We start from the raw sequence: 22,248 nt of genomic DNA on the forward strand, positions 1-22,248 counted from the left end.
TAATAGCCTCTTTGATACTTTTTATTTATTGCTGTAATTAATGGGCAAATCCATCAAACTCCTTTCTTCTGCTTTGCCCTCTTTGAAAAACAGCCGTGCAAATGCAGAGCAAAGAGCTTTACTGAGTGAGGGAAGGCAGGCAGCTTCCACATCCCCACACTGGGAGGAAGCAATACAAAAGCACTGGCAAACCATCAGCCAGAAGCTGCAGCAGGGCAGTTCGTCTCCCCCAGCTCCTCCTGCTCAGTGCACTGCAGCCTCACTGAAGCCATCCTCACTCATCCTGGCACTACAGCTGGGACGAGCTGGATGTTTTCCAACAGCGAGTGGTGAAGGGACATGCATGGATGTTATATGCAGCAATGCTGCTCTGTTCTGCACCAAAATTCTGCTTTCTGACTCCCAAATTGGTCAAATAAGAAGTTTGTGTTGACACTGAGGAGTAAGTAAAGTTTTGCCAACAATCTGAAATTGGAAGTTAGTTTCCTTGGGAACTAGATTTATCTCTTCCCTCGTACATACTTAATACAGCCCATCACAGAGAGGGCACTTTTCATAACCAGTTGATGGGGAATTGTAGGATAAATTATGCATCCTGTGCCCGGCTGCAACTCAGTGCTGAGTTATAGACTTCTCCATCCTGCTCTGGTGCGTGAGAACCAGACAGTGAAACCCTCCTGTGCTCTTTGGAAGTGCCACAACCGTTAGGGCTGGAATTACTGCTGGGCAAAGGGCTCCTTGGGCTTTGTGCAGAGCAGATCCCCTCATCCCAGCAAAGCAGTGGCACTGGGGGTGAGGATAAAGAGAAGGCAATATGCTGAAGATGAGGGGGGAGGATGAAAGTGCTACATTTAACAGCTATGAAATATACATAGAGCTCTCGCAATGACTGAGGGCAGCTCTGGCCACGATTTTACAACCCCAGCGAAAAGCTTTCAATCTGGCTTGTAAATCACGTTCTTAAAATTCATTCTGTTTAAAATATTAATCCCACATGTTATTAATAACATGGGGAAGAAATATATATTTTAAGTGAGGTTTTTTATCATCTGACTATCACTTTAATTCGCGGTTTGTCCTTTTCAAGAAGAAATCCATTCTGTGGACATTGTTATAAGATAAAAACTTAAATCACGCTCGCTGTTGAATTTTTCATCTGAGCCTGATTCCCTATTAATAACTTATTTTTATAAAATAATAACGTGCCCAGCTTAGAGGAGGGGCTGATAAAAACAAGCCTCGTGTAGATTTTAAATAGGACCTCAGCCACCCTTGACTTCATTTTGAGCTGGATAAGTTACTGGCGACTTCCGTCACCCCGTCGCAACGACTGCCTTGGTGCCTGGTGTCACCAGGATGCCATCCATCTCTGCCTTCCTGAGGTGCCAATGAGACAGGTGGGAAATGCAGCCAAAGCATCAGGCAAGGGCAACGTTAAGCTGAAGAAATAAAAAATAATTGAGCATCGCTTTCCCCTTGACTTATCTGCCTTGGCAGAAGTCCGGTCCTGCTGTTCAGGAAGCATCTTCCCTCTCCCCAGCTCTCCCAAGGGATGCTGCCAGCCTGGGCTGGAGCTCAATTTCCTCTCTCCTTCCAATTTGCTCCCCATAGTGCCTCCCACTCCCACGCTCCATTAGTTGCCACTGCAGGTAACGCACCTGCTGCTGAACCCGCAGATCCCATCTGCACTCACTTTTACCTGAGGAAGGCTGGGCCCCCAGCATGCAAACCAAACAATGACTTTTAATTAAACTTGCAGCCATGGGGCTTTCATTGCCAGCATCAGGCAAGCAGAGCTTGGCGGTGCTCATGGGCTCCCTGCTGCCCACAAATGCTGGCATTCCACTGCACTACTTTGCCAAGAGAAGTGTATCAGGTCTTCTCTACCCCCACACTGCTTCCTGCTGCCCTATGGGCAGTGCTCGACTTTGGAGCACATGGAGAATGAGGGAGTGCGGCTTTGGTGCACACATGGCCACACCAAGCAACCCCAAAGTCATGCACTGTGCTCCTGGAGAGGCACACAGCGTTGTGCAAGTTGCAGAAACAGGGGAAAAGGGCACAGTATTCACTTGTGTAAGAGAAAACTTGGGGATGACAGCAGAACTGGCAGCACCCCAGCACCAGGAATCCATGGCTTTTAATTAAGTAAGTTCAGAACAAAATTGGCAGGGTCTTATCTGCAGCTCACACTTCCCTGCTGTGAATGCACCACAGCACCCCGTCCTGCTGTGCTGCTGTGGGAGGGAGGGGATGGGACGGGGGTTGCATTGGGGACACAGCTCAGGGCACACACAGCAGTGCTCCCAGTCCAGATGGGCTCATCTCATTTTGTTTATGATGAAGGAGGGTGGCTTGGAATTTATTTCCCCTTCCTTAAGAAAAAAAAAAAAAAATTAAATAAATCGCATTCAAAGCTGTTTCTTTCTTTCTTTCTTTCTTTCTTTCTATCTCCATTTTTTTTTTTTTTTTCCAGCTGCCCCAATTATCCCATTTGTTCAAAGCAAAATCTTGCAATTCGAGGCAGTTTATTTATTCTGCCCAAGCCGTGTTTACAACGCCGCAGCGGAGCGGTGGGGTTGAGTTAAGCGGTGCTGGGGGTTGGGGCTGGGCTGGGGAAAAAAAAACCAAAAAAAACACCATAAACAAAAACTAAAGGAAGAAAATTAAAAAGAGCAATTTTAAAAGCGCAGACATCAAAGGCATCATTTATATTTCAAATCATGGAGAAATAACTTCATAATGAGGAATCATAACGGGAAACTGAGCACTCCAGCATCATTACAGCTCCAGCTTCAAAACCCTCGCATTGTTCTTGGTGAGAGGGGAAAAAAAGACCTGAACAAGTCAGGAAATGAGAGGAATGGGGGAACGTTGCACTCAGCTGTTAATCCTTACAGGAGAAGCTTGGCGGTCGGAGGGCACCCTGCCAAACTGCACACCCTGCTCAAAGCACCCCTCTCCCCTCTTCTCCTTGGGTGATAGGAGAATGGGCTGGGGATGCTGATGGCCCTGCAGTGCTGCTGAGCATCTCCAACCCCAACTGGCTTTTTGCTGGGGTCATTACAAAGGGTTTTATCCCAGAGGTTTGGTGCTGCTCATTGCCACTTGCTCAGGAAAGCATGATAAAAAGCAAAGCACCTTTTGTTGCTCCACGCAACCATGAGTAAAAGACAGGGGAGCATTGTGAGGATTAATTAGTTAATGTCTGTAAAGCATGATACGGCAAGCCAAGTATTACTAATACTGTCCCATTCAAAAGAGAGCTCCGTGCTCATGATTAATTATTATTATTACAACCACTTTGGCAGCAGTAGGGGAAAAAAAATAACGAAGGGTTTATTTGGAAATGAAATGCCCAGTTTCCCCTCTGGAGCACTGGGGAGAAAACAGATAGTGCTATTTGCAACGCCCAGGGAAGCAGCTATGAGGAGATAAGGGCTTCTTGGGAAGAAGGGACTGCAAAGGCAGAGGCAGGAGGAGCAAAGCCCTCCTGGTGCCTCTGTGCAGAGCTGAGCATCCGCCAGCAGAGCCAGTTCAGGAACCTCGAGCATCGCAGGAAAGGCTTAGCGTGGTGCCAGGATGCAATGGGGCTGTGATAAATCACAGACAGAGATCATTTCTCCCCTTCCTTCCATCTCTTGCTGGGCTTTAAGGAATTTTGGGAAGTTAGCCCCAGTGTCATCAAATTCCTCTTGTTCCTTGTGATTGGTCTCATGCGTCTAAACCCCTTAGTCAAATCTCAGCTTCAATCTCCCTGTGCCCCGCTTCATCATCTGTTCAGTTATTAACGTCTCCAATTACTACTAAACACATCTATTCTCCCAGCTCACCAGCTGTTGGCTCCAAGGACGAGATCCCAGAGTGCTCATCGCCTCATGTCCTGCACCTACTGATGACTGGACTTCCCATAGTCCACACCATGGGGCAAGGGGTGGATTTATGCCACCCAAAATAAGTGCTGGCAGAGGCTGGGGAAAGAGCAGTGCTGCACTGCACAGCTGTCCAGGGAGTGGGGGGTCACCGTCCCTGGGGGTGATCCAGAGCTGTGGGGATGTAGCACTGAGGGATGTGGGCAGTGGATATGGTGGGGTGAGGTTGGGGATCTTGGAGGCTTATTCCCACCAGAATGATTCTGTGATTCTCTGAAGGGGATCCTGAGCCTTGGCAGGGAATTAGGCACCTATAAGTGTTAGGGGAGCCCCACGGGAGGGGGATACATCTCTATGCATTGCTCCCTGGGAGCTCATCAGGATTCTACACCACTCTGAGCTCACTATGGGTCCTACTCTTCCTGTGCCTCAGCTTCCCCCCAAAACATAGCTCTCATGATGCTCAGCCTGCAGTCACTGCTGCTGGAAAACACAGCGCGTCGTCACCAAACTTCAGCAAAACTCACCTACAGATCTTCCGCTTCATTTCAAGTTTCTGCTGGTAGCAACAACGGATCAACACTACTCTGCTGTGCACATTCGAGCACTTTTATTTCTCCATCAGAGCCACAAATTCCAGCGGAAAACTGAACACCACACTTCTCCTTCTCTCCTTTGCCTCCTCCAGGAAGGAACAAACACTTTGTCAGGAACAAGCAGGAGGATACATTTGTGCTGGTTTTGCGGCCCGCAGCCAGCGGAGGTGTTTGTTATGCAGAATTGCTTGTGCCACTCTCCTGGGAGCACCATTTGGTTGGCAGATAAATCCTTACCTAGGCTGCTCCGTGTCAGCTCCGTACAGTAGTTGAGCATTAGTATGCTGCCCTGCTGCTGATGATTTATGTCACTAAGCAACACAGCATGAACTGCAATTTTTACAATCAAATATACAATTTACGCTATATTTTTTGGTGCATATTTTAGGAGATGAGCTTAAAATTGCTTGCTAGCAGTGCTCGATCCACTGAGGGGTTGGGAAAGTCCCAGCCAGTGCTGCAGCCCCAGCTTGGGAGTGAGTTACAACTCACTTCTGCACGGGGAGAACATTTACATCAATGAGCACCAATGTCACATTGCTGTAGCAAAGAGGAAGCTCCTTGTCCTGGGCTTTTCACCTTAAATCCTCCAAGCGCTTCTCATCTCACTGCCTCGCTTTCCCCCTTGCATCCCTGGGGTGCATCTCTAGGGATGCTCAGGGTTCCTCAAGGGTGCTTGGGGTGCTGGCACTGGGAGAGCCTTCTCCAATTGGATCCATTGGATGCCACCATGCTGACAGCATTCTCAGAGGCTCGGGGAGGACTTCCCCCCGCAGCTGATGGCAGGCATGCAGCAGATCAACACTTCCTGGAACAGCAGCTATGAATTTTTCATAGGAGCAAGGAAATTTGAGACCTGGTTTGGTTGTTTTATTAAACATACAAGCAGGCATCCTTCAGGGAAGACATTGTGGGCAATTACGGAGCTGTGATTGGCATGGTGGATAACAGAGCTGTACAGATGTTAATACCTAATTTGCTGCAGCGTTTCGCCCCAGGGAGATCTAACTACGAAAAAGAGGCAATTTGTTTCGGTTCAAAACCCCCGGAGAAGTCCACCCTGCTGGAAAGTGGAGAAGTTTGGATAACTCAATTAAGCACCAAGGGCCTTAACCCACAGGTGCAGCGAGGGCTGCAGAAACAGCATTGTAAGGCAGAGGGGCTGCAGAACAGCCTGCACTCCCATTACAGCCATCTCCTTGCTTTTGGGGACATGTGGCAGCTCGGGCCTCATGTGCAAGCTATTTTGTGTGAATTGGTGTTAATAGTGCCTCTCCAATTATAGAAATTGCATTTTAATTTAAGGGAAGGATTACAGAGGCAGAAGATGAGGAAGAGCAATCTTGACCACTAATTAAAATTAAATAACTTTCCTATTGAAAAAACTTTGCCTTTCTATAAAAAGCAAATGGTTACACTGCATTCAGTGCAAGTACTCCCGAACAACAGCATTGCACTGCAGAGCAAGGGGCTGCCATGTCCACAGACAAGATTCTTTTAACCCAAAGGGCATAAGAACCTGTTCACAGCAGCTGGAAGAACAAAAAACCCCACTCTGCAAAAGGACACGTTAGGCCAAAACCTGCTGAGAGCCACAGTGTTGAAGGTGAAGAGGAAAGCTGGGAGCGGTGCTCCCCAGCCATGAAGCTGATCAAGGCCAGGTTGGATGGAGCTCTGGGTGATGCGACTGCCTGATTCAGCAGTTGGCAGCTCTGCTCACACCAGGACATTCAGAAAAGGGGGAGCTTTGAGGTCCCTTCCAAGCCAACCATTCTATGATTCTGGAGAAAAATCTTAGAGAGACTGAGCGATACAGATCTTGGTTTATGAGCACTACTGCAGGATTTGATCTCACTCTCCAAATTCCTACGGCACTGGAAAAGAGATTAGAATCAAGAGAGTAGGAGCAATGATGTCTGTGCTGCCTGATAACATCCTACAAAGCCAAGAGAATAAAGGAGGAAATGCCCAAAGCCTGCAGCAACGCTGAGAGTTTCATAAAAGCAGTCTGTGCATGAAGCTAAAGCCACTCTTCTCCAGCTGGGGACATATAATGGTCCATATATCCACCTTCCTGTCCAGAAAATGGACTCCTGGCTGCCTGTGTATGGATGTACGACCACACTCGGCAGCGCGTTCAGGGACTACGAGATGTGCATAACAGCAATTCATTGCCACTTTCCCCTCTTCCTCCCACTAAAAGTTCGTGCTGGTATTTCTTACGGCTCATTTCCAACTCTCGAGTTTTCTCTTTAATCAACTTCAGGTAAGAAAAGCCCCAAGCTAAAGCACTGCCAGTTCTTGGGGTCGAAGTAATGTGAAAATTGGTGGGTTTTGCCTTAAATCCTTTGATCCTAGAGTTGCACGGGAGTCCCAGCTTTTATTAAAAAGCGAGGTTGGTGACTTTGGCAAGAATAAACCTGGAAACAGGAACCGAAAATGGCCTGGGGGGAAGGAGGTGAATAAAAACATCCTCCAAAGCAGCCAGAGATGTTTATTACAAAGGGGACTTTTAAAAACAGCTTTGGGAAGGAAGAAGGCAGCCTGTGCATCACATCTAGTGACAACTTGGACCAGCGTTTACCCAGGCAGCAAAGCACACCTTCCATCCAGCATGCAGCTATAGGCAATCGCATCCATTCCTGGGGAGCTGCAGGGATCCCCAGCACTGATTTTTCTATCTCCATGTCCAATGAAGCAGCTCACACTAATGAGCCCAACTGGTCCACAGACCAAACCAACTGAAGCCCTGACTGGTAAACACACCATTTGACATCAGAAAGGTGAATTTGCTCCAAAAGACAGCGGCAAGCTGTCAGTTGCATTGACAGCTGTCAGTCTTGTCCATCATCAGAGCAGCGCTGCACTCAGAGAATTAATTCTGCCGGTATTTATCACATTCCCGGCTGAAGCCCAGGCTCGCTTGAGAGCACAAATGCAGATTGCAATCACTCCATTGCCTGGGAGTCTCACGCAATTTGTTTCCCATTATGGCTCTGCTGAAATCTGAAGGCATCAGCACGGACTATTTTCCCTGCCGGGTGATGACATGGTATGTTGAAGAGCAATGAGGCTCTTTGGGGATGTAGTTCCGGCAAGTGCAGCTAATGCCGTTCCTCAGATCTGTCCCCATCACCCCATTCTCCTCCCCTTAGCATTCAGGACTTTCACCACATGCTGTCTGCCACATGGTGACTCCCAGCTGTGACAAACATTTCCATTGTCTGCAAACCCTGTTTCATTGCCATGCAGGTGACACAGCTGTTGAACTAGAACATGCCCTTTGGTATTGAAAAAGAAACAAGAACCAAAACAAATACCACCTCTCTTTGCAGATTTGCATCCCACCACCTCAGTGGAAGTACCTGAGGAATCAACACAAGCAGGTATGGGTTTTCTTTGATTTTTGGAGGTTTGGAAGGCAGTAGAAGCATTTGCAGATGGCTGAAGCTCTGGAAACCCAGCAATTTGTTGAGAAAGGACCCCCACACGTGTTCAGAGGGACTTTGCTGTGCCCTGCAGCTCAATAAGATGAACATAATCTGTGTTTGGGGCATGAGGGTTTAAATAAAGTTGCAAAAGGTGCATGATCCTTTACCGTGATAATCTGATGGAGGCTTGGGATGAAGCCTATCGTCTCCTCTTCCTCTTCCCACACCCGGATGTGTGGGTCCTGTGGGGCTCACCTGCAGCGAGCTGTGAGCCTCACTCAGCATGCTGGGCAGTGTTCCAGCCACACCGGCTGTTGCTTTTTCTCCAGGGAAAAATAAATGCTGAAACCAAGATGATTCGTAGAAACATTCTGTGAACTTCATATGCTACCTGTCCACAGACACCTGCTTCCAGATTTCCAGGCCGTGTTCCCATCTGGGATGTGAATCTTGCTGAATTTGTGATTTCTTCCTCAACACGTGGAGCGTGGATGCTGCTGGATCCTTCCTGCTGTTACCGAGCACAAATGCAAAGCATGCAAATACTGCAAAAAGAACTTAACGTCTCCTCTGGAAGAAGGTGGGGAAAATGAGTCCTCAGACTATGCAGCTAGGACAGCCTCCTCATCAAGCCTGCCTGTTATTTCTATCACCCAGAGTGGAGACTTTAATAAGTGGAGAGGACAAAAGCCGGGCTTGTTGTCAGAGGTGTGCATAGAGAGGCTGACGCTGTATCAATTAAGATAAGAGCGCGGTCTGTAGGCAGTGCACAAAACCGAGGAAATGCGTTAACCTCTCATTTCCTTGCTTTTGAGGCACAGATATGCACTGTGGTGCCTAACCAGATATGACACACCGTAGATTACGGCTGTTAATGAATGACCCAATTTTTATTTATTTCTTTTGTTCCTTCCTGGGCATTAGCAGATCTGCAGAGCTGCTAGGATGTGGAACAACATCTCTGCTGAGGGCTCCCCTCTGCTCAATCAACTCCTTTTGTGGCAGTGAAACTTTTGGTGGCAGCAAGTATCCTTTCATCACACTTGTCCCTGAAGGGAGGCTTTGGAATCTCCCTTCATCTCCACTTTGAGACCACAGACCCTCGTGTGGAGCAGTTTGTAATGGAGCTGCCTGGGGATTTGGTGGTAAGGAGCTCAGCTGCTGCACTGGGACCCTCCGAAACCAAATCTGAAATATCCACCCTGTCCCAATTTCAGCCCAAGACCTTCCTGATGCTGCTCGGGTCTCTGATGCAGTAAGGGAAAGGCATAGCCCACCTGCTAACTGCTTGTCCATCCAGGGTCCTCAGCTGTGAGAAACACAAGGTATTTCAATTATTCACACAATTACTGCATAAGACGAAGTCTCTCACCCATGCAGCTTGGTCTCATTTTGCAGTTGGGATTTTAATTGAGAAAGGAAGGGTTGTCATGAACATTTGCAAGCACACCAGGCAGTGCACAGAAGTGCATCTGTGCAGGGTCTGAGCCCATTCTGGCCCAGCGCCACCAGAAATCTCCCCTGGAGTCAAAATCCTGACCCAAAAATGAGCTGAGAAAGTTTAATGCATAATTGAAATAAAATTTCTATTTCCACTTTGGATTATCTTACAAAATTTTAATTTCACAGAAAAGTCATTACTTCATTTGTTTTGCTAATCCTTCAGATCAGCTCTGTAAGGAGGATGATCTGGAACAATATTAGAGCCCCTAATAAGATATCATTTCCTCCTCGAGCACAATCACTGAGGTCTGAATAAACAACACCAAGCTGCTCATTCAGCTCTGCTTTGGGCAATGTGGGCCAGCAGCACCCCAAGCTCTGCATGTGCTTCTTCCCCTCCTGCTCCCCACGTGTACAGATGGCTGTGGCCACCTTCCTGAACCACAAAGAAGCATTTTGGGGCAGCAACAGAGCCAAAACAAACAAACAAACAAAACAACAACAAAATTCACCCATGAGAATCAGTCCATTTGTGCACTGAGATGGAGTTGCAACAGGGAGACGCATTTTAGCTGCACAAGGATGAGAACAGCTGTGCTCACCCACATCTGTGGAGCAGTGGCACGACCTCCATTCCACAGGTGAGCAGAAATCTGCTCCCAGCATCTCCCCCACACCAAGGCAGGAGCAGAAAGCTCTGTGCAAAGTCCAGGGCTCTCCACTGGGGCCATGGAAGTTCCCTCCTGGTGGAAAGGGCAGAGGGAACCTCTCCACCCGCCCACCATGACCACGCTCCTCCCTTTGGAGCAAAGCTCAGCATGAAGGCAAGAGGACGGCTGCCAGGAGTGATGGAGAAGGAACTGGGAAAGCCCTCAGGTGGGTCGGAGCTCTGCAGGGATGCGGGGCCCTTTCTGCTCCGGGTGGGGGCACCGAGCCGAGATCTGCTCGGGGTTGTGTGTGACCACGGCTCCTACTAGTGGCTCGTCCTAAAAGCAGTCTCTTTCCAGGTGTCCTGACCCTGCTTCTCCCAGATTTTGAGGGCTGCACACCTCCCTTCCTCTCCTCCAAAGCACAGAGGGATGCTGAACATGGCTGCAACCCTGCAGCAACACCCGAGTTCTACCACACCAAAAAAGCTGCAGACTGCTCCAAAACACCACTTTTACGCTGTGTCCACTTACAAAGTGATGCCCAACATTGCACAGTGTCCCCCCTCCACCTGGGAAGAAGGGAGCAGGATAAGGGATGTCCTGGACCTGTTGGGTTGACAGGTGATTGAGACACCCTGCACTGTGCTCTGGAGACTGAATTTCCAATGGGAACAAAGCACGGAACCACAGGGAGACGCTTCTACTCCATTGGAAAGCATTTCCTTCATCAGCTCCACAGCTTCACACAGCACAGCTCTGAGCATTTAGCCAACAGCATCCACCCAAATCCATCACTTCTTAGGTAATTACCGCTCCATTACGCTGAGTTTACAGTGATCTATTTGCAATCATGAAATGAATTATCTCTTAAGAGAGAAAAAAGTTGGGGGGAGATTAGAAAAAAGTGACTACAACCAGAAATGAAAATCAATTGGCGGCTCCATTAACACACAGCCAGGAGGTTGCTTACCACAGTCTGCCATGGGGATGCTGAACAGGGATATGAGGCTCACGGGTGGCCAACAGCAAAACAAAAGAACAATTACAGAAGAAAATTAAAATCACCTTTTTAAGTGAAAGTTCTCGAGACGACTTCCTGCACAGATTTAATAAGGAGAATATTGACTGCCGATGCAATAATTGATTATTAAATCACTAGGAATACGCTCACAGACAAAGCTGCAGTGCAATTTCCCTACTGTAATAAATATTTTTCTTGGCATTTACTTAATACATGCCTGCCCACGTGAACTTAAATGATGTATCTTTAGAAGCCTTGATGCAAAACAGAGCCTTACCACCACAGCCATCCATCAGACACTAAGTTGCTGCTAATAACTTTCCCTTGGGGGAAATTGCAGGCAAGTAGTTATGAATTTAGTGAAAGGGAGCCTCAAGTCTCCCCTTCTTTTTAGGAAGAAGAGGTGAAAAGGAGTGCATGGAGAAGGCATGAGATGAGCAACCCCAGGGCATAGGTGGAGGAAAGGGTCAGCAGAGAGCACCCAAATGGCCCCAGGTCACTCATCACCACTCCTTGATTCTCTTGATCCCCAAAATACAGAGACTGCAAGCAAAAAAAGAGTGGCCTGGAAGGAAATAAGGATCAAAGGTGATGGGGATAATAGGAAGTGTAAATAATAAACAGATACATTCAGAAAAGCCCTCTACAAGTGTTTCAATCTCTCTCCATTTGATTCTTTCAAGATGCTTTGCTTTGCTTTCAGCTAAAGGCAGCACGTGTGGGAAGGAGGAGGAGGAGCAGGAGACACGGGAGAGCTGGCGATGGGATGGGCAAAATAAGCAGTGCTTGCAGGAAGGGGATTTTTCAAAGCCAGGCAGGAGGCAGCCAGCATGGTGGCTTGAAAATGGGTAAAACCCATCTGCATGCAGGTCCCGTCCATCCTTCCAATCCAAAGAGCTTCCCCACTGCTTTTCTGAAAAGCAGAGTGTTTTGACACCCTGAAATCCTATTCCCTGCCCAGGATGGGCTGAGGAGGGGGGGTTTGCACAGCATCACCTCCTGAGGTCTTTCCTGGAGCTCATTTGTGTTCTTCTGCATAGGGTTTAATGCCATTATCCTCCTCCTTTAGCTCAGATAAAAATTTAACGAGGACAAAATAAGCCCTGAATGAGGATATTTTCAAGGCTGTTTGAAGGTCTCTAATGAGAGCAGAGAATGATGCATAATTGAACATACAGCGAACACACGGCAGGCAGTGAGGGCAGGGGAGGGGGAAGGCTGCCCACCAGCCAAACCCTGAGCCATCATCCCCCCATTCCCTGCCCACGCCACCCACCCAACTGCTTTCCATCCCTTTGCATTCTCAAAAAAAATGAGCTTCTTACTTTAAATCTAAAATACCCTGCTTTTTCTAAGAGCGAAACTGAGGCACAGAGAACTGTAGCGCTGCTTCTAAGGTCACGGTGCCATAACTTCAGAGCCAAGATGATGCTTTGATGGGATTTGTTTTCCAGGTTATTTCGCAGGATGATGTCTCCTGCATCCCATCGGCTGGGGCTCGGCACCCAGGCGTGGAGTAAATCACAGGTTTGGTGTCACTTTCTGAAAGGATAATAGTTTTTGCTTGGGAAATTTATTCCCTTTCACTCTCATTTGACAGACAAATTGTGCCATGCCAGGATTTCCCCCCCAAACTTTTGAGCAGCTAACATGGCCCCAAGGGATTTATTTGGGTATCAAAGCAGTTTTATCTCAGAGGGGATGCAGAACTTTGGGTCCACCCACTGCTTCATTGCGTTGGGCTGAGATTCATCGTAGAGATTTGCATTCCCTGGGATTTTAGCTACACTTTCAATAGAAGTTGGAACAGTGAAGGGGATGGAGCCTTAATGGGAGAACACTTCACCCACTGCTGTTCCCAGCTATGAAAAGAAGCTGGGGATAACTTTCCATCTCAGACTTCGCATTGAACACCAGATAGCACTGATGACCACCAGGAGAGGACCCCATAGGCAGGGCTGCCTGCAGCTGCAAAGAGCCCATACGCACTCAAGACCTCAGAAAGTGAACAATTTGGGATGGACTGGTGCAGAATGAAGGATTTCCAGGATATTTTGTATAATCACATCACACCAATCAGGGAGCACTGGCTTGGCTATGCTGGTGCTCTCAGTGTCTGCACATCTTTTCAGCTCTTACTTAAATACAATGGGCACTTTGGAGACAATAGCGTTTGCTGTACTATACAGAGCTAGATGCTTTCTAGTGGTAGAAAAAGCAAAGTACACTAATGGCTCTCAGATGCTTTACAGACCTTAACATCAGGCTCACAACAATGCTATAAGAAATAGGAACTATAATTGTCCCCATTTTAAGGGGAAAGAAGAATGGATACCAATACATTAAGCAACTGGCGAAGTCTTATCAGGAGATGCGGTTGGCTCTCCATTACCTGATGTCTCAATAGCAAGACCGGATCTCTTTCTATCAATCACACACCAGCTCCTTCAGGAAGAAATGTCTCAAGAAAATAAAGCGTCCTCGCCTTTGTCCCTCCTTCCCTTTCTTCCAAAAAAATCAGTCTTTTCCACTGAAAAATGAGAAAAGTTCACTTTTCTTTAGACAGCACCATACAGATACATGATGTTATAACGTGGTGGAAAGTACAGCAAAAATAGTGGGATGGTAAAGTCTTTAGCTGCAGCAAATGAGGACAAGCCCAAGTGCAACTGCCATGGGTACAGAAATGAAGAAAAGAAGCTGCTTACCTTCAGAAGACCTCAAGTACACATGGATCTCCAGCAAGATCCCCTTGCCTCCCCCTGCCAACCCTTAAATGAGGTCTGGGAAGGAGTGGATTCTGGCTCCATCCCTTCCATCACTGAGTACATTGCATGCACCTGAGCTGCTCTGGGTTGGCCCTGCCTTCCCACCAGGTGCTCCATCACTGCTTCAGGCTGTGAAACAGCATTTTCACTACATGATGAAACGGGAGAGAGCAGCAGGGACTGTAGAAGGTGGGGAGAAGATAGCAGCAATGCAGCAGGTGCTGATGGCAGATTTCTCAGGGACAGAGCCAGGGCAGGAGAGATGGGGCTACACCCTCCGTGTTCATGCATTTCTGGGAACACTGCTCCATGCACATCATGTATGGATCAGTTTGAAATATCTGCAACTCAAAGGCATAGAACATTATCCAATGCATGTCCCACCAGGATAAAAAATCATTCCCTCTGCCCATGTCCATCCAGCAAGTGGACAATCCACTCTCTTTGTTTTCCCTGGATAAAGGAAATGTCCTTCTGACATATGGGTACCTCAGACCTTGGGATTAGATGGAACAGCAAAATGAAGCATGAATTGTTCCTCTCCCAGATCGTTTGGCGTGGTGTAGGGAGGTTGGGAGAAATTACAGCTGGGCCCATAAATCACGGCGTTAATTACGTATTCAGCCAATGTTGCCAAGGCTTTCTGTTTGCAAATTGCCTGCAAACAGATTGAAAAAGTCCCCGCCATATTCCTTGCTTGAAAATATTTACAAACGTCTTCACGGTCTAAGGATCAATTTCAGTTGAAAATGTGATTATGGAATCTACAATTCATATCCACGCCATTTCTGCTGACCCAGCTGTGGCCTTTTGATGTTTCTGTGCCATAAATATGCAACAAAGAAGTCAGAAAGTCACAATCCTAGGGCCAGAAGGAAACAAAACCTTCCAGTCTGACTTCCCAAAGGTTCTCCTCTGTTGAGTGCCTCTCTGAGCCTAATGAACTCTCCACAAGAGCAACTTTTAGAAAAATACAGTGTCTCGATCCAGCACCTTGAAGTAGTGAAGAATTTACCGCCGTCTTCAGTTAGCTGAGCCAGGGCTTAATTACCCTTGCCGTTTAATTTGTATCTGAACGTTTCTAATTTGCATTCAGCTCCTGTTACGCCTTCACTAAAGATCCCCTGGCTCTCTGAAGCTTTTCCCGGCGTGGCTGCTCATAGAGCAGCAATTACTGCTGCTGCCTCATCCATGGCTCCGAGTCCAGACCCTTCACCTGCACCACGGGTTCCGATCCAGCCCAGCCTGGATTCAAAGCAACGGGGCATGTCCATGACAAGTGGAAATTTTGCAATCAGAAAGATGTTTTGAAACGCTCCCAGTAGGGAGGATTTGAAGGAAAAGTTTGCTTTCCGAGAGAATTTACGCTAGCGAAGCTCAACTGGCTGTTCAAGGTGAGTGAACACAAAAGGGTCAGGCTGAAGCTGTCTTTCGAATTAGAATAAATTATCCTCTTTCATATGCCTCCTTAATGGCTCTCCTCCGCCGCACTCCGTACCCAACACCGTGGTCCGACCACATGCAGCTAGGAGGTGAGCTGAGTCTTCTCCTAATGATCAGCTTATTACAGCCATGAATTATGCACACAGCTAGTTTATGCAAAACAAGCCGGTTATTATTATTAAAACCCTGACAACAGCTAAGCAGCTGGTGTCTCACTGTCTATCATGCCTTGACTCCTGTTTAACATGCTGACCAATATTGCCTCCTTGCTACTTCAGGCTCTTCCATCTGTCTGCCAACGCCCACCTATTGGGTTTGTCTCTGGCACCTTTCATTCTGAGCTCATCTGAGAGGATCATGCCCAACAAATGAGGGGAAAAGTAAACATTAAAACTTCTTGTAGACATTAGATTGAAGGTACTTAAAGATCTTTGCTAAGCTGATGGCGAAAAAGTGCCAGGTGCTGCACAAACACAGAAAGCTGATTCTTACATCAATGCATTTGCAGCCCAAATTTTTGCCATATTTGCCAGGTTTCTGCAGGCTTATCTCATCCCCCTTTCTCATCCTCCTGTGGGGAGACATTGAACACTTGAAGTGCACGTTGTACCTGGACTGTGCTCTTCCAGCTTCTAGCATGAGGCACGAGCCTTGCAGGAATTTCTAAACGCTGGTGTTTTCCAAATATTATTAATTATGATCATTTAAGTGAATTTGTTTTCCACTGTTTGCTCAGCTCCACTCAGTGCACACTCAGGTTTTAAATGAGAGCTGAAAGCGTGCAAGACGGAGATGGAGCAGAAGGAGACAAACATCTGGTCCTAGGAGAAACTCGCTTGAAGCTTTGGTCTTCTTCTCAACTTCTCTGAAGGTTGCATGTGAGCAGCCCAGTGAGGAACCTATGGATGAGCTGTACGTGGGGGCCTCTGACAATTCGGTAACCATGTGTTTCATTTATCTGTCACCTTTGTTTACTCTCATTTGTATACTTAACTAATTTGACTTGACACAATAAGAGCATGACCATGAGAAGCAAAAGACGTTGCTTAAATATTTCATGCAATTCTTTTTTAAGAAGCACGTGAGAGTACAGTATCCAATCCTTTGTCCTGCTCATTCTTATTAGGAAGAAAGGAGATTGAGGAAAATAGCCATCATTGTATCAGATTATGCATGAATGCACAATAAAGCTCCTAAAGATATGTGAAATATCGGTGCATTCACTAATGGGAATTGATTCAGAATTTTATTCATTTTTAACAAGATTTAATGAAGTTTCCTTGTATGTTTCTCCCCGTGGTTCATTATTCCATTAAGTGCCATTTAATCTGGGTGATGAGTGTAGAAGATAACAGCTTGCGATGGCTTTTGTTTAACAAACTCCTCACCAGCTCTCCCACGGGCTGTGAAGCAATGACAGGTACCATCCCAGCACAGGGCCCACCATGGCTGCCTCCAATGGAGCCGCATCAAAGATGGATGGGATCAGCTGGGAGTCAACTGGTTTTGGCAGAAGCTCAACTCGCTGATAGGCTTGGAGTGGGATTAACAATTTAAAGCACAGCTCTCCCCTGCATGCAGCATCTTTGTCTCTCATTAGCAGCAGGCGCTCACGCTGCTGAAGATCTAGTTTTAGGAAAACAACAATCTGGATTGAACGATTTCCCACTGTTCTTTGAGCTGTTACACTGCTTTGCTCCTTGGAGCACTTTGCAACCCTGTTGTAGGATCCTAGGCCTCTTGGCCACCTACCCACCCTGTCCTTGACCAAGCACTGCCTGTAGTTCCAGCCGCACGGTTAAGTCTGTCCTCACTTCATCCCTTCCACCAGCTAATGGAATTTAATCTTCTGAGGAGTTTGGCTTACTCTGAACCAAATTGCTTTGCCGGTTAAGATCTTTCTTTTGTCTCCCAGCCTAAATTTAGTCGTTGCTCAATGATGGCCTTTAACTTAAGCCATTATTTCCTCCCCTAGTGTTTTCTTCTCTGACATATTTATAGAGTACAGCCAGGTCCCCTCTCTGTCTTTGCTTAGGTAGGCTAAAGGAGCCCAGTTCTGCTCCTTCCCTCTCCTGAGATTGCTCTCCATTTTCAAGGACAATGTAGTTGCTCTTTTTAGCAGCTGTTCCAGGGCCAGTTCAGCCTTTTCAATAGCAGTTATTAAATCTGTACAGTGCATTTCTGCAGCAATCTCACCTGAGCCTAGCACACTAGCAGGAGTACCTCCTCATCTCTGCCAGAAATATCTTCCATTCAAGGTAAACACGGAAGAAATACTTCAAGCACTTAAGAGCAGCAAGTGGATTTTACGTGTGTGGCCATCCCATATCATAGCCACTCAAAACTTGAACTGTACACAAGGAAAGCAGATTCACCAGTCAGGTCCATGTTGAGGATAAGCAGATATCATTGTCATAAAATCAAAGAACCATTACAGTCGGATAAGACTGCTCAGATCCCCCCATCCACCCCCACCCCACTGTACCCACTGCCCATGTCCCTCAGTGCCACAACACCATGGTTTTGGAACACTCCCGAGGGACAAGTGACCCCACCACTCCCTGGGCAGCCACTTAACACCTCATCCACCTTGCACAAAGCTGCCCAAAGCAATGCTAAAGGTGCCGCTGCTGCCAGCATTGACAGAGTAAAACATGTGGGGATGTCTGGCTGTGGTGTGCCGAATACACATTGAACAGAACGCAAGCCAGCTGGTGAATGACTGCAGCCGTGGGGCTGCTGGAAAACCTGCCACCAAATTGCTTTAGGTGAGTGGGACCCAACCACACGATCAGCAGCAGAGCCAGCGACCGAACAGAAGCATCCAGGGACCTGTTAGGCTCTGCACCATCACCACTCATTCACTGCAACTTGAAAACAACTTTTAAGGGCACAGCTATCCCCACCGAGAACACTGGCTCTGCGTAATGGTGACACAGGCTGCGTTCAATGAACTCGCGTCACCCTGACCAGCGATGACCTGACACGTCCCCACCCTAGCAGATACTTGTTCTGCATCGCAGCTGGAATAAAGGAAATCAATAAAATGCAAAATAGAGGCCTTTGGAAAAAAAAAAGGGGTGAGCCATTATTCACTTTGTTTCAAATCCTTTGCTCAAACCCCTCCTGTCTAACCTGCTGGCACACGCGAGCTGGAGAGCAGCGCTGGATCCCCTCCAATAATTACAGTGATCAGGAGAATTGAAATGTTTTGCAAAGCTCGCTTGGCTTTTATAGGTGTGCTGCGGAACAAGACAACTTGGAAGTCTCCTTGCTTTTAACAAAGATGCCGTTTCATTATTCAAATGAGCAGGTACCATATAGTGATGATTGCACAGCTGGTATCTGCTTTTCTCTGTGGCTTTATGGGGGGAGGGGGGTCTTGCTGTCTGATATCAAGGGAAATAGGAATAACAGAGCAGGTGATTGCTCCTCGGGTGGGCTATGGGTAGATGGCACATCCCCCTCCTGATTGCTTTCACCTGTAGGCATTCAGGCTGTGCTGATGGATACACTTAGCCCAGAGCTCTCCAAAGCACCTTGCAGGAGGTTGGTAGTGCTGAGCAAATGGGGAAACTGAGGCAGAGAGCAACAAATGGGTATTTGGAGATGACCCAACCAAGAAATCAGAGCAGGGACTGTCAGACGCGTTGGCCTCATACCTCTATGCCTGCCCACACCTCTCTATTGAAAAGTGCCACACCAGCCAAAGGAAGGAAAAAAAAAAGGGGGGGGGAAAGAAATGTTATTTAGAGGGAAAAGCATTAAAAAAGAATCACTTCTTCTCTTTAAGTAACGACAGCAGAGTCTGAATCCTTCTCATCATTTCGAACTGCTGACTCATTTACCACTTGAAATGAATTGAGGGCTGTTAAAGGTTTTATAGAAGATTTCATTAAATATGTATTGAGCCAGCTTAAGATGGAAATTGTTATAAAAGCTGGCATCAGCTCAAAGAGCCAAATGTTTCAGTTTATTACGGAGATATTTTACCTCTGCCTCTGGCCTGCACCCTGTTTTGGCCACTAAAATGCTGTGGTACCCACAGTGCCAGTGGCACCACAGGGATCATAGAGTCATAGGACCAGGGAGTGGTTGGGTTGGAAGGGACCTCAAAGCCCACACAGTTCCAGCTGCCATAAGCTGGCTTCACCCCATCCGATCAGGATGCCCAGTGCCCATCCATGGCCTTGATCACCTCCAGGGATGGTGATTGCAGCATCCAACACAAAGGGACTTGGCTGATGCACACCACGCTGTGGGCAAAGCTCCCAGCTGTGTGTGCACTTCCAGCATGGCTCAGAGACTCTGACAGGCACTCTTTAAATTCTCCTTCTGGACTCTATGTTATACGTACGCTTATGGATGGGTTGGGACACAAAGTGGTGTCCAGCTCTCAATTTTACTTTCAACTTAACAGATTTTAGGGTGTACCATGCTGATTCCTGTATCCTCTGCTGGTCCCAGCTCACCCCCTGCTCCCATTACTGCAGCTGAAGGAGGAGGCTGGCTCAAGCAGCAGCTCGCTGTCAAGGAAGGCAGCTGAACAGCAGTGCACAAATGAACACGAATGAACCCTGGTTTGTCAAGATCAGGGCAACATTAATGTTCCCCCAGGCTAAGCACAGATGTGTTTTCACTCTAACATGATCTCAACAATTAAAACAACTGTACCTGCATTTATCATATTGATGGGATGAAACATGCTCGGTTGCACCAAGGAATTCTATGAGTGCATTATTCATGGGGCCTAATATATCACACAACTACTTTCATCTTGCTTTGTAAATGCATCTGGAGAGAGAGAGAGGCTGTTGGAAGATGGAGGAAAGCCTGGCGAGGCATCTCCAACACAACTGGCAGAAATATGGTGCCCATCCATCTGCTGTTGCAGAGAGGCCATGGCACTTACCAGATCCAGAATGCTCTACCTCATGTCAAAACGGGAAATTCAGCAGATAGAAGTGCTTTCACCCCTCATTAGTGAGAAGCTTTAAGGACCGTTCTCCATAACAATGGCTGCAACTAAGCTGCAAATCCAGATCGCTAAGGTTGTTAAAGAGCTTTGAGATCCCCAACCCAACCCCACTCCATTGTGCCCACTGACCACATTCCTCAGTGCCACATCCCCACAGTTCTGGAACACCCCCAAGGACAGTGACCCCAACAACCCCTGGGCAGCTGTGCAGTGCAGCACTGCTTCTTTGGAGAAGAAATTTTTCCTATTATCCAGCCTGAACCTCTCTGGCACAACTTGAGGCCATCACCTCTCATCTGAAATGTACCACAATGGCAATGTACTGATTTCCTTCTTGCATCTGCTTGCTTCCTTCCTAAAAATCTCAGAAGAATGGAGGGGGGGGAACTACATGCAGAGGTGGGAAAGTAGCTGAGAAAGGATTCCCTGCTGGAAACAACAGACCGAGTTATGCCAGGGCAGCAGGCATTGAAAGACAGTGCAGGACAGGGATGCCAGCTGTAACCCATATGCTTCATGTTGGGCTTCTGCAGAGGACTGACATCTCCCCAAGGCTGTCTTAACACCTCTCTTTTCACTCTGTGTCCTGCATCTTAAACTGGATCTCCAGCTGTTTAAATTCCCCCTCGATTCTCCCTTTTTTTGTTGGAAAAAGAGGCCCAGGCTCTTAGCAAGCTGGTTGCACTTCACCAATTGCCTGTGCCAGCTCATCAGCTGCTCTAAATAACCCCATCTCCCCTAAAAATGAACAAAAGCAGGCAGAATTATGCCAGAAAGGGGAACGTGTACAGTATAAAATCCCCCAGTCAGTTTCCTCTCTGCTGGTGATGACCTGTGCTCTGCAGCCAGGTTCATTAGCACCAGCATTCGGAGCAGCCGCGATTAGGGGTGCTTGCGGCTGCCTCGCTCAGATAGAGACAGTTGTTTTTAAAAGAGGAACAAAATAAGTTGCTTCACCTTTGCTGAACCCGATTGCTTCGCAGTGGAAGGAGGCAAGCTGAGCTGCTTGAGTTTCTATTTATTGAGCTCCTTTGATTTTTCTTGGACATCTACCTGGAACATTAAGTATACTTCCTCCTCTCCCTACAGTCCAGTTAACACAACAAACCACGAGAAGCCTTCAGCTCCTATTATAGGAGAAAAACCTTCAGCTTGTGACAAGAAAATAAAATGTGCCTCTTCCTGAGAAAGGAGAAAGGATTTACCAGCAATGCTTTAAAGATGCCACAAAACGTAGCAGTGTCTCCCTGGGTGAAAGGAGCAGGGTTTGAGGGGTGGCTGCTGGGATTTTTTTTAGAGCAAAATGCTCTAGTGTCAGCCCCTTTAGATAAAAGAAAACTCTGCTTTCGCTGCTTCTTTCACTTGCCTTGTTCATGAAGTAGGAATGAGAATGGGAGATGAGATCTCACTGTGCTCTGGGATTCTTTGCAGCTGTTATCTCTCAGATAGGGAAACACTGGCCATGGCAAATCAAGCCTGCCAGCTGTCTGCTCCTTGGTGACCCCAGCATCTGTCAGGTGCCATCATTCCCTTCTCACATGTGATCCTCTTCCAACTTCTCAGATAATCCTGGGGCACATAAGGACTCCTGTGTCCTTCAAGGTTCACCCCACCGTGGGAACACACCCATCAGCATTCTTGGTGATTAACATAGAACCCAGTAACGACTTTTGGGGATTGTTGAACTTCCACACAAAGCTTTGGTGAGATCAACAGTGGCTTCAACAGCAGTAAGGAAAGGTCTTCAGTGGCTGCCAAACATGCAATAGCACTACAGATCAATGGCAAGAGCAAGGCATGAGGACCATAGAAAAATGCAGTGCAGGAGAAATGCAGTGCAGACAGCCTGCAGGGACACAAGCCTTACATAATAGGAAAGGTAAAGAGTCCAGGATACTTACATCTCCAAGGCCATTTCTCACATATCCAAATAACATAATGGGTTCAAGTGCTAAAACAAGCTGGAGCAGACTGTGGTACCCTGCATTTAACTCTGCCTTAATTTCTAGGAATTCAGGCTTATTATTTCTTATTTTGCTCTCATGT

Source organism: Lagopus leucura, unplaced genomic scaffold (genome assembly GCF_019238085.1).
Source record: "Lagopus leucura isolate 7727_CA_CO unplaced genomic scaffold, USGS_WTPT01 Super-Scaffold_100034, whole genome shotgun sequence".
In the NCBI taxonomy this organism is placed as follows: Eukaryota; Metazoa; Chordata; class Aves; order Galliformes; family Phasianidae; genus Lagopus; species Lagopus leucura.